This window comes from Cynocephalus volans, chromosome 2, assembly GCF_027409185.1.
Source record: "Cynocephalus volans isolate mCynVol1 chromosome 2, mCynVol1.pri, whole genome shotgun sequence".
NCBI classification, from domain to species: Eukaryota; Metazoa; Chordata; class Mammalia; order Dermoptera; family Cynocephalidae; genus Cynocephalus; species Cynocephalus volans.
Window position 1 is genome coordinate 98395860 of NC_084461.1, and position 6000 is coordinate 98401859.

The following is a 6000-nucleotide window of genomic DNA, read 5'->3' on the forward strand; positions in this document are numbered from 1 at the left end:
CAATCTAAGCCATTTCTTCATCCTTGTAAACTCCAGGTAAATGTTTTTGGGGTTTACTGAGAGTTCTTACTTTGCACAGTTATTAATCCTCATTGATGAATGCATGAATATAGTTTTCATTTAGCATAAATGGTTTAGAACTTTGATTTTGAAGCCCCCTAATCTCCCTGCTGTGGATTGAATGTCCCCCCAAACTCATTGAAACTCCCCACTGTAACAGTGTTGATGGTGGGAAATCCTATTATGGTAATTGAAAGGTGGGGTCTTTAAGAGGTGATTAGATTGTGAGAACTGTGCCCTTGTGAATGGATTGATCCTCTCACTGAATAATGGGCATGGTTCCAATGGCTTTAAAAGGACAGCAACTGAGAAGCTTAGCGCTTTCTTGCTCAGCCATTATGCCATGTGATTCCCTCCATTGCTGTGAAGATTCACAACCCACCAACAAGGCCCTCATCAGATGCATTCGCTGGACATTGGACTTCCCAGCTTCTGAAACTGTAAGGAATAAATTCTATATCTTTATAAATTACTCAGTTTCAGGTATTTTGTTATAAGCAACAGAAATAGACTAATACACTCCCCTTCTTTGTTCAAATGCAAGATAAAAAATGGGGGTGGAAAAGCTAGCTGAAAAGTCTTATTTGGGGGGGACAGTTTTTTTGTTTTTTAAACAACAGATTAACATCTTCTATTTGGTTGAGAGGGTTTCCAAAGATTAGCAAGAGTGAGGTGAAATGGATATTCTGATACATTGATGGTAGAACTGTAAATTGATTCAGGCTTTCTACAGTGCAGTCTGTCATAAATACAATAATTTAAATATGCATGCACTTTGACCTAGAAATTCAACATCTAGGAATTTATCCTTATCAAATAATATACACAGATGTATGTAAAAAATATTTACTACAGCATGTTTATAATATTAAAACTTTTTAAACAATCTAAATGCCCAATTAGAATTGTTAAATTAATTATAGTGTATGCATATAATAAAACACCCAGAAAAGATGAAGTGGATTGATGTGCACTGACGTGGAAAATCACCCAAGATAAGAGCCACTTACATAATCGTGCCAACAGGAGGGGCCATTTTTGTTCATTTTTAAAAGAAAGTTTGAATTTCTTACAACGAGCATGAAATAATTTAAACTGAAAATAGATTCTTCTTATATTAAAGAAAAGAATGCTGTCAAATTACTGGCTAATGAAATTGGCCTTCATTTGAACTGGACTACTTTTGAGGTTCTAACCTAAGTTCTAATGCGTTGACTATTTCACCTGGTTAATATGTTCCAGTTTGCTCCCTGAATAAAGCATATCAATTTAATTAACACCAGCTTAGTGTATGGGTATTAATCCATCTATAGGAATTTGAGAAAAAAGATGGGGAAATTAGCTTTTAGTTATCCCACAACCATTTTTACTTTAAGTCAAACTGTACGTGACCTTAAAGACATCCTGTCACCTCTGTGTGCCTCAGCATGCTCCTCTATAAAATAAGGCGCCTGGGATCTGTGTTGTGGGGCCTCTCTACCCCATGCCTCGTGTGTTGTTCTTCCAACCCCTTCTTCCCGTATCAGCACATTGCTCTTCCTTAAAGGTGGTAGCCCAGGGAAGGAGCAACCCAATGTAGCATCTAGTACAGAATTATCTGGAGTAGATGACCTTTCAACTCACTTCTAGTCTTCTGATTTAAAAGTTGCCAAGAAAACTCAAAACAGTCATTTGCTCTGGGGAGGGGGCATGGGTGGTTGGTGGACAGGCCAGGATGGAGACTTAATGTTTTACTGTATTCTTTTTTAGATTTTTGTATGCTGTCATTCTGTACATGTGTTACCTAGTTAATACATAAATACATATTTTAAATCATTTTTAAAAGACAAAGTATAGTTTATGATCTTATCTTTTTAAATGGCATACGTAGAGTAAAGGCTAGGTTTATGTATGTGAAAAGATCAACAGTGATTCTCTCTTTGAGAACTGTGAGTGAATGTTGTTTTCTATGACTTTATTCATTTTTATAAGTTTTCTTCTGCAAATATCAATTGTGTAGTCAGATAAATTTTTTTAATTTTAAAAATTAATCTTATAAAATAAAAAATGTAAAATAAAGAATATAAGGAGGCCAAATTATCACATCAAAACAAGGTGAGGAGAAGTTGCCGGGGAAATCGCTACTAGCAACCATGTCACCTGACACAGAGCAGGTGCTCAAGGGATGGCCTGTGAATCACTGATGTTTAGATTTCTCATACCCTCTCTCATTGTGATCTATTTTCTCAGCTTAAAACCCTCTTCTTCCCCAAACCTCCACCTACTATCCCATTTCATCTTGGTAGGTCTCACTTGCTGCTCAGATATCCACTTTGCTCTCCCTCATCCAGGAAGCAACCCTGACTCCCAGGTCTGGGTTGGGTTCCCTACGCAAATATCTGCATGATTGCCACCCCCTTACTAGACTGTAGTTCCGTGAAATCAGGGCTGTGTCTGACTTGTTCACTGTCACCTGGCACAGTGCTTGATGGAGAGTAGACTCTTACTACACATGTGTTGAATGAATGAGTGAGATTTCTTGTGCAAGCTTCACCACTGGCATGCTATGTACAAATTTCCTTTGAGCACCCTCAGCTGTACTCTAGCTTGATTCCCTTCCAGCAATCTCTTGTTTTACCAGCTATCCATCTTCTTAATCTAAAGCAACTTTTGTTGATGTGGTGATAAAGAGTTGGAGTAAACATACAACCTATTGCTGTATATTATATTGAAATATGTACTTTACCCCTGAGGCTCCTCATGGCCCTGTGTATTAGTGGGTCTGTGACCAGTACTTGGATCTCAGAAGTTTTGTGAGATATTTCCTTATCATCTGTAAAAATAACTCAGATGAGCAATTAGTGCAATAGTAAACACTCCAAACCTTCCTTGTACAAACTTACAGACCAGAGTTCTCACTCAGGATATATTGGCTAAATGCTGAGTGCCATTAGAGATAGCGCTGGAGCTGATGTGCAATATGACACTGATAAAAGGGTTGTAATAATCTATTCATTTCGAAGGCGGTTTAGTTGCCCAAAATGAGGAGTGATCTCTAATAATTCACTTAATCTAGGTTTAGAGCATGATTTATTGATGTTATGATTGTAATTATTGTCGGTAATTATAAAATAGTGGCAAGTAATATAATTATATAGCATGTGCAATCTGGAATAAACTTTAATGACCACCTAATCTGACCTCTTAATTACATTAGACAAAGTTATTGAGAAAGAGATAGCGTCTAGTTCTAGAAGAATTGGGTTTGACCATGGAACTCCTGCCCTTAAGTCTAATCTTATTAATTTTTCTCATTTATAATTCACAACTACTCATAACATAAGCCCACCAAAACTCTAGGAAAGTATGAAATTAATTGAAGCTTTGTTGTATATACACATAATTTATATATTGGTAGTGTATATCTGAATATGCTTAGTCTAGGTTGTAGATGTGATAAAGCAGTACTTAAGAAGGGACATATATCCAACCATAAGTAAATTAGTATATTTCATTGAATCTAAGATGCCATCGATCACATTAGCAACTGTTATTTTATTTTCACTAAGGAAGTAAAATACTGACAATTAATTGAAGACATCGTTAATTATAGGATGTACCCCAATTTCAGAAATGTTAAAATGTGAAAAAAATATCATCTTGAGAATTGAAGTATGGTATTAAGTAGAATCATGTTTATACTACTCTACTGCTATTATAAATTATTTAATGCTACTAATGGCTCCATATAACGTGTTCATTGGTAAATGTAAGTGAAAGATACAGGTACAGATATTTTCATTAACAGATATATATTAAAAAGAGTACATGAACATAATTTTTGTGTAAATCAAATGATGTCAGGATGCGTTTGGAAACCCAACTCAAACCTACCTTTAAAATAAAGAGAGTCTATTGCCTCACTGACTGCAAAGTTCACAGCATCATCCACACACTCACTCCAATTCTCTGCATCCTTTCACCACTGCCGCCTCCATGTACTGGCCTCGTAATCAGCCTAGCTTCCCATGAAGCAATCACATGCTGGAGCAGCCCCAGGACTCACATCTGCTCACCATACCACACAGAGCAAAAGAAGTCACCCATCTAACTTTCTTCATCAGAGGCCCAGGGTTCACTCCGATGGACCAACTCAAGTCACAAGCAGTTCAGTGAAGTCATTGGGAGCACAGATTCCAGATCCAGACTACCTGAGTTCAGAATCCCTCCAGGCTCACTATTTAGCATCTCTGCACCTCAGAGCAGCATGGAGAGGATTATAATAGCACCTACCTCATGGGGTTGTTTTGAGGCTTAAATGGACTAACACAGTGCTTAGAACAATGCCTGGCACTCAGCAAGAACTAGGAAAGTGTTGATGTTGATGACGATGACGATGACGATGATGATGATGATGCCAATCCCTAAAGTAATCACTGTGGCTAGAGGGAGTCTGTGTCAAATGACTTAGCCTAGATCAAAAACATGCCCACAGAGCAACAGGCAAAATTGGCTTCTGCGGGAGCCAGCCAGTTGGTTCAGTTGGTAGATAGTGCTGATAACAGCAAGGTCAAGAGTTTGGATCCCCATATGGGCCACCTGCCAAAAAAAAAAAAATTGGCTTCTCTGGAAACACATGGGTCCCCAAATAAGAGGCACTGAGAGGGAATAACTTGGCAATTGAGGTATATAAAGCAAGCAAAGCATGGACAATCAACAAATGTCCACTACATAAATCATGATTTAAATACCCAGGGTTGTTTGACAAATTGTAGTCTAAAATGAAGGCCATGTATTCAAGGTAAAAAGTCATCCTAAGCCTTTATATCTTGCACAAAGATGTATTTTCATATATCGAGTTTCTGTGTTGTGTGAATTCTACTCAAACATTTTAGAAATGCTGCTCAGATTCCCCTTTTGCTCACATATTTCCTCTCATTTTACTACTCAGTCGGGACTCATTGGCCATCCGCTGTGTGCCAGGCACAGCAGTGAACAAACTGGTCTCTGCCCTTACGGAGTCTGTAGTCTTATAGATGAATAGTTCTTAGCAAATATTAATCTTACTTTAGCTGGATCACTATTATATAAAGTAAGAGTGAATATAGGACCCTAGAAAATCAATACTTGTATTTTTTCTGGCTGAGTAGATTGTTTTCTGACTATAATATTATAATTATTGAATATATTCTATGTCCATCTCTCCTATTAGACTGTGAGCTGCTTGAGGGCAGAGGCAGAACCCTATTCAGCTTTGGTTTTCTTGTTTTGGGGTTGTTGTTTTTTTGTGTATTTTTTAAATTTTCTATTCAGCTTTGTATCCGTAGCACCTAACATAATATGTGGCAGGAAATAGATATCCACAGCTTTTAATTAATTAACTTAGTCCAAACTCCAAAAGAGTAGTTTGCATGGCTGGAGTGGTAAGAGTGAGAGAAGAAAAGGCAGTTCCTGAATATTTATTCTAAAGATACTTCCGATTTTGCAACTTATGATGACTTTAGTTAACCTTATCATTATCTATATATCAAAGCAAAGTGTGACTAAGCCCCAATTTTTATTTTTTAAAATTTATTTATTAATATTATTATATTTTTACATGCTAAGATTTTGTTGCGGAGCAGTTGTGGGGGACGGGGAGAGAGGAATAGTGAAGGGAATAGGATGGGAAGAGTAGAAAGGAAGGGAGCTTGATCGAGGCCCATGGCACCCCCCTCATTCTGGCAAGGGAGACCAGGGGGCTTCCAGTGGCAGCTCAGTAATTGCTGCTAAACCCCAATTTTTAGCTGGGCATATTTCTCTGATTCCCTTGCAAGCAGATATGGCCACATGACTCAGACCTGAGGCCAATGAGATGTGTTAAGTCCTGAATGGTACTCCCTGAGAGTTTTTTAAAAGTCTTTCTAGAAATCTTTAAAAAGAAAGAAGGAAACAGGCATCTCTGTCCTCCTTTCTGCTGAC